Raw genomic sequence first — 7,387 nt, 5'->3', positions numbered from 1 at the left:
GATACCCCTGAGAGAACTCGCCTTTCCTTCCAGAATGTTCAGTGATGAATAGAGTTGAGCGGACACCTGGATGTGCGGGTTCGACGGGTTCGGCCGAACTTCACAAAAAAGTTTGAGTTCGGGACCCGAACTTGACCCCGAACCCCATTGAAGTCAATGGGGACCCGAACTTTTGAGCACTAAAATGGCCATAAAAATGTCCTGGAAAGGGCTGCAAATGGCATCAACATGTGGTGAAGAGCAGGAGAAGTGTCCTCTAACCACACGTCCAGACAGTGCACCGGCTGCAGGGCAGGGAGCACCTCCAAGGGCAAGCTCAGGCCATGTGCCCAATGTGGAGACCCAGAAGCTGCAGGGGCAGACCCGTCAGCCAGTCCGTGTAGGCGTGCGCCCACTTACTGCTCCACCATGTCGCACGTCCCCGTGACGTCCACCATCCATTTGGATATCTGCTCTACCAACGTTCCATGTTCTTTTCTGCGCCGACCGTGGTGATCACGGTTATCGACAAATCAGGGTTCCAGGCCGGAGAGGGAGCGTGAGAAAGAGAGGCCACCGCCAAGGGAGGTCAATGTTTTTAAATGAAATATGATTGAGCGGAAAAGTGGGAGAAGTTGTTCCAGTTTAAGCATTGAATGGAAGGAGGGAGCGCGCGGCAATTACAGAGGAGCTTCTGAAAGGTAAGTCCCCGTCACCTGCAGAGCAGGGGTTTAATCACCGCAAAAATGGCCAAATGTCACCCAAGAATGTGACAGACAAATTAGTGACATTAGTTTTCCTGTCCACTAGTTAGAGCAGGGGTATTGGAGAGCGCCTGACTGTATAGGGAGGGTGCTTAGGGACTGATGGTCCCCCCCCCCTTTGCCCCGTCTCAGTAATGGTTAAGTAGGTGGCAGATTCGGGTCATTGAGGGTTAATCCCTGGGGATCCTCCTTAGACAGGATGGGGCGGTGCAGGAATCCTGAAGGTCACATAGACCTCCTCTCTGTCCTGGTCACTTCCTCTTGCCAGTGGAAGCAGATTGGTATGTACATACCCCTTTGCTCTGTCCACACCAGGAGTCCACAGGTGGTTCTGCCCTTCGGGCTGCTCCCTGGTGAGTTACATGAGGAGGGGAGGGTTAGCGCTACCCGGCCATCCTCCTCCCCTGTGCCTGCTTCTGGGGCTTTGTGGAGCTGCTGCTGCTGCGGTATGCATGCGGCTCCAGCGCTTCAGCGAAGGTCCGGCGGTCTGCTCGCCGTTCCTCCTAATCCCCCGCCCCCCCGACTCTTATTATCCCCCAGCTTCCCGCGTGTGTGCGCTGTGCGGCCCGTTTCTTTCGACCCATCCTGTGATGTCTGTGGCGCTGCGCTGTGTCTCCGCCCCCCCCTTCCCAGCTTCTGTTCCCTGGCGTTAGGGCTAAGCATGACGGGTGGGATTGTTTGTCTCCCCGGTAATGTAGGGCAGTATGGGGTCCTCACCTCACCATGGCGCAAGCTGGGTTGTTTCGCCTAGCCCCGCCCCCTTCCCCTGCAGCGTTTACCGGGTCCCGTACTGGGCACCGCTGGGCAGGTGAGTTTTTTATATGTGGTGCTTGTTTTAGCTTCCCCCAGTCTCCTGTCCAGTATTATAGATTAACCCCTTGTGCTTGCCATGTCCGCTTGTGGTGCACCTGTGCCTATGGCTTCTCAGGGGTATTCCTATGGTCCCAGCTTTGCGAGCAGAGCCCCTTCCGTACTATGAGACTCTCTGGGTCTTATTTGTAGTCCATTATGGCGACAACCCCCCCCTCCTTCCTCCCCTTCACGCAGGCACAGGTGCGTTTTTTTTTTTTTCTTCCCTTAGGTTGCCTGGAGGCATGGCCGTAATGGATTCCGCATGCGCCAGTCCCGTCGCCGTTCCTGGGTTTCCGGGAGGAATGGGCGCTCCAGATCCTCAGGTGGCGCTTAGGACGGATGTCAGGCGCATCGGAGGAGTCTGGTTATACAATCCCCGCACGAGGCTGGTGCCTGACCGTCACTCCAGGGATCGGCCTGGTCGCTGCAGCCCGTACCCGCTCCTTTGGAGGTTCCGTCCCTCTCCGTGACTGGTGAGTACTGCGGGGAGGGTGGTTCTTGTGCAGAGTTAGAATCACTGGTAGAGGCGGTGACCCTGCTTTTACAAAAAATAAAATAAAAAACTACATCTATAACTGAATAAACAGGTTTGATCCATATATACATGTATTCTGTGTGTTGGTGTTCTCCGGCATGAGGAGCCGCGCTTCTATCTGGGGTCTGGTTTATTGGCTAGCCTATATATACATGTATTCTGTGTGTTGGTGTTCTCCGGCATGAGGAGCCGCGCTTCTATCTGGTGTCTGGTTTATTGGCTGGCCTATATATACATGTATTCTGTGTGTTGGTGTTCTCCGGCATGAGGAGCCGCGCTTCTGTCTGGGGTCTGGTTTATTGGCTGGCCTATATATACATGTATTCTGTGTGTTGGTGTTCTCCGGCACGAGGAGCCGCGCTTCTGTCTGGGGTCTGGTTTATTGGCTGGCCTATATATACATGTATTCTGTGTGTTGGTATTCTCCGGCATGAGGAGCCGCGCTTCTATCTGGTGTCTGGTTTATTGGCTGGCCTATATATACATGTATTCTGTGTGTTGGTGTTCTCCGGCATGAGGAGCCGCGCTTCTATCTGGGGTCTGGTTTATTGGCTGGCCTATATATACATGTATTCTGTGTGTTGGTGTTCTCCGGCATGAGGAGCCTCGCTTCTATCTGGGGTCTGGTTTATTGGCTGGCCTATATATACATGTATTCTGTGTGTTGGTGTTCTCCGGCATGAGGAGCCGCGCTTCTGTCTGGTGTCTGGTTTATTGGCTGGCCTATATATACATGTATTCTGTGTGTTGGTGTTCTCCGGCACGAGGAGCCGCGCTTCTGTCTGGGGTCTGGTTTATTGGCTGGCCTATATATACATGTATTCTGTGTGTTGGTGTTCTCCGGCATGAGGAGCCGCGCTTCTGTCTGGTGTCTGGTTTATTGGCTGGCCTATATATACATGTATTCTGTGTGTTGGTATTCTCCGGCATGAGGAGCCGCGCTTCTATCTGGTGTCTTGTTTATTGGCTGGCCTATATATACATGTATTCTGTGTGTTGGTGTTCTCCGGCATGAGGAGCCGCGCTTCTATCTGGGGTCTGGTTTATTGGCTGGCCTATATATACATGTATTCTGTGTGTTGGTGTTCTCCGGCACGAGGAGCCGCGCTTCTGTCTGGGGTCTGGTTTATTGGCTGGCCTATATATACATGTATTCTGTGTGTTGGTGTTCTCCGGCATGAGGAGCCGCGCTTCTGTCTGGGGTCTGGTTTATTGACTGGCCTATATATACATGTATTCTGTGTGTTGGTGTTCTCCGGCATGAGGAGCCGCGCTTCTATCTGGTGTCTGGTTTATTGGCTGGCCTATATATACATGTATTCTGTGTGTTGGTGTTCTCCGGCATGAGGAGCCGCGCTTCTATCTGGTGTCTGGTTTATTGGCTGGCCTATATATACATGTATTCTGTGTGTTGGTGTTCTCCGGCATGAGGAGCCGCGCTTCTATCTGGTGTCTGGTTTATTGGCTGGCCTATATATACATGTATTCTGTGTGTTGGTGTTCTCCGGCATGAGGAGCCGCGCTTCTATCTGGTGTCTGGTTTATTGGCTGGCCTATATATACATGTATTCTGTGTGTTGGTGTTCTCCGGCATGAGGAGCCGCGCTTCTGTCTGGTGTCTTGTTTATTGGCTGGCCTATATATACATGTATTCTGTGTGTTGGTGTTCTCCGGCATGAGGAGCCGCGCTTCTATCTGGTGTCTGGTTTATTGGCTGGCCTATATATACATGTATTCTGTGTGTTGGTGTTCTCCGGCATGAGGAGCCGCGCTTCTGTCTGGTGTCTGGTTTATTGGCTGGCCTATATATACATGTATTCTGTGTGTTGGTGTTCTCCGGCATGAGGAGCCGCGCTTCTGTCTGGGGTCTGGTTTATTGGCTGGCCTATATATACATGTATTCTGTGTGTTGGTGTTCTCCGGCATGAGGAGCCTCGCTTCTGTCTGGTGTCTGGTTTATGGGCTGGCCTATATATACATGTGTTCTGTGTGTTGGTGTTCTCCGGCATGAGGAGCCGCGCTTCTATCTGGTGTCTGGTTTATTGGCTGGCCTATATATACATGTATTCTGTGTGTTGGTGTTCTCCGGCATGAGGAGCCGCGCTTCTATCTGGTGTCTGGTTTATTGGCTGGCCTATATATACATGTATTCTGTGTGTTGGTGTTCTCCGGCATGAGGAGCCGCGCTTCTGTCTGGTGTCTGGTTTATTGGCTAGCCTTTTTTGCAGATGTTTTTCAGGATAGATCAGTCCTGCCGGGTGTTCTCCCAATTTCCCTTTCAGCGTGGAGTGTAGTAATAAATAAATAAAGTAGTACTGCCTGTTATGCTCCTATCTGCGGACACTAGGCCGCGTGTATAAAAAAAATAAAAATAAGTGTTTTATTTGGGCTTTCAGCAATGACATCCAGGACATGGTCAGTTCACATATACGGAGGCGAGGCGCAGTAGTAGTAACCCCTCTAGCATTCAGCTCTATAGCCCGTGGCTATGGACCTTCCTGTAATATAAATGGTTGTGAGTTCATATCATCACGGCCGCAGTTACGGTTTTCTCTTTCTGCGGTCTACGGTACTGGTCCGCCGGAATGGTTGATACCTGGGCACTTCTGCTGAGCCTCTGACATGTCTGTGCAGGCGGGCAGCTTGGTGGTGATGCACTTGCCTCATGTCCAGTGTTACAGGAGTTACAGTGCGGTGGGATCCAGTAGGGTCGAATCCAGGTGAGATGTCCACGATGTTAGCCGTACAAGAGACTTTCTTCTAGTCCAGCTGGGTTGGTTGCCAGGAGGGCGGTATTAGTATACTGGTGCCACATGGTTTGTACGAAGCAGGGCTGCCCCTTGTGGAGTGGATATGGCGGAATCAGTAGTCGCAGGTAGAACTTAATGGTCAGCCAGAAGCGGATAACCAGGTCCGTTCGTAGACATCGCTCAGGGGGAGCCTTGATAGAACACCATTCATGGAGTTACACAGTTAAGCGGCGGCCTTTCATTCCCCGTTCGGATCTATGTTTTGATGTGGGACACGGCTTTTACCATCTCCACTGGGACTCACCCATATGATATGGGCTTATTACACTGGGACTTTAATTGTGAGAAACATCTAGGTCTCCAAAACAATGGAGTATTCATCGATTAAGGATATTGTTTTGTTAGTTGCTTTTTAATGTTCTGCGTGTGTCTTACCGTCTCCAGAGCGAGGGGTGGCTCTCTTCCTCCAGAGCACCTAGCGGGATCACTCAGTGAGCCGTCCGTTTACTCTTTCCAAGTGCACTATGGTCTGACCATTTACCTTGGCTTTTAAGTATAAAAAAAATAAAAAATAAATAAAAATGACAAAAAAGAAAATACTTTTGGATGAAATCTACCTATTCTGTGTCTAGTTGTGCGATCCCCTTTTGCGTGTTGTGGTTCGGGCTAATTGTTTTTTCTTGTAGAAGCGGTTCGATGGCTGGCTTTCGTGTATCTTCTGTGCGGTGCGGAGAGTGGAACAGTGGCTGGTTGACGCTCTTTGGTTTTTCGAGAGGTGGAAGTCTTTTGGACAGGGATCCTGGATTTCAGGTGGTCATAACTCCTTCCGGAGGTGGTTGGTATAGAGTTCCGCCGGAGGCGCGGTGATGCTGGTGACCCGCGCTGTGGTAATGCCCCGTTGTCTATTCCAGAGCTCTGGACCTCATGTTTCCTGACATATTATTATCCCTTTCTTTTTCAGGAAGTTGGTAGTAGGGTAGTTGGTGGTTATCTCCCGGGTGGGTTGTTCTGGGCCATATATGGAAGGAGTTATGAATATAATACACAGGTAGAGATTAAAGGGCGGTAGTTCGGCACTTAACAAGAAGATGCAGCTATATAGTGTAGTGGTTACAGTCCTCAGGATAAACGACCCCTCTCTAGTAGCTATAGCCTGTAATATTATTACACTCCAGAAACACATCCAGGCCCCTCCTGAACTCCTTTATTGTACTCACCATCACCACCTCCTCAGGCAGAGAGCTCCATAGTCTCGCTGCTCTTACCGTAAAGAGTCCATAGTCTCACTGCTCTTACCGTAAAGAGTCCATAGTCTCACTGCTCTTACCGTAAAGAGTCCATAGTCTCACTGCTCTTACCGTAAAGAGTCCATAGTCTCACTGCTCTTACAGTATAGAGTCCATATTCTCACTGCTCTTACAGTATAGAGTCCATAGTCTCACTGCTCTTACCGTAAAGAGTCCATAGTCTCACTGCTCTTACCGTAAAGAGTCCATAGTCTCACTGCTCTTACAGTATAGAGTCCATAGTCTCACTGCTCTTACAGTATAGAGTCCATAGTCTCACTGCTCTTACAGTATAGAGTCCATAGTCTCACTGCTCTTACAGTATAGAGTCCATAGTCTCACCGCTCTTACAGTATAGAGTCCATAGTCTCACCGCCCTTACAGTATAGAGTCCATAGTCTCACTGCTCTTACCATAAAGAGTCCATAGTCTCACTGTTCTTACCGTATAGAGTCCATAGTCTCGCTGCTCTTACCGTAAAGAGTCCATAGTCTCGCTGCTCTCACAGTACAGAGTCCATAGTCTCGCTGCTCTTACAGTACAGAGTCCATAGTCTCGCTGCTCTTACAGTAAAGAGTCCACAGTCTCGCTGCTCTTACGGTACAGAGTCCACGGTCTCGCTGCCTCTTACGGTACAGAGTCCACGGTCTCGCTGCCTCTTACGGTACAGAGTCCACGGTCTCGCTGCCTCTTACGGTACAGAGTCCACGGTCTCGCTGCCTCTTACGGTACAGAGTCCACAGTCTCGCTGCCTCTTACGGTACAGAGTCCACAGTCTCGCTGCCTCTTACGGTACAGAGTCCACGGTCTCGCTGCCTCTTACGGTACAGAGTCCACGGTCCTCGCTGCCTCTTACGGTACAGAGTCCACAGTCTCGCTGCCTCTTACGGTACAGAGTCCACAGTCTCGCTGCCTCTTACGGTACAGAGTCCACAGTCTCGCTGCCTCTTACGGTACAGAGTCCACAGTCTCGCTGCCTCTTACGGTACAGAGTCCACAGTCTCGCTGCCTCTTACGGTACAGAGTCCACAGTCTCGCTGCCTCTTACGGTACAGAGTCCACAGTCTCGCTGCCTCTTACGGTACAGAGTCCACGGTCTCGCTGCCTCTTACGGTACAGAGTCCACGGTCTCGCTGCCTCTTACGGTACAGAGTCCACGGTCTCGCTGCCTCTTACGGTACAGAGTCCACGGTCTCGCTGCCTCTTACGGTACAGAGTCCA

The 7,387-nt window shown here is 50.9% G+C and overlaps 1 long non-coding RNA gene across 2 annotated transcripts; it reads left to right on the top strand.

Moving 5' to 3' along the window:
* The first annotated feature begins 694 nt into the window (after nucleotides 1-694).
* Nucleotides 695-6,097, top strand: LOC122923400. Of its 2 annotated transcripts, none has more exons than XR_006387287.1 (3): nucleotides 695-1,551; nucleotides 1,825-2,068; nucleotides 5,567-6,097. It is a non-coding gene; the product is annotated as an uncharacterized LOC122923400 (long non-coding RNA). The 2 variants fall into 2 exon arrangements; XR_006387286.1 differs by having other exon boundaries at nucleotides 702-1,096.
* Nucleotides 6,098-7,387: the final 1,290 nt, after the last annotated feature.

This window comes from Bufo gargarizans, unplaced genomic scaffold (assembly GCF_014858855.1).
Source record: "Bufo gargarizans isolate SCDJY-AF-19 unplaced genomic scaffold, ASM1485885v1 original_scaffold_1571_pilon, whole genome shotgun sequence".
NCBI classification, from domain to species: Eukaryota; Metazoa; Chordata; class Amphibia; order Anura; family Bufonidae; genus Bufo; species Bufo gargarizans.
The sequence above is the reverse complement of the archived record's forward strand: the minus strand, read 5'-3'. Positions and strand labels throughout refer to the sequence as shown.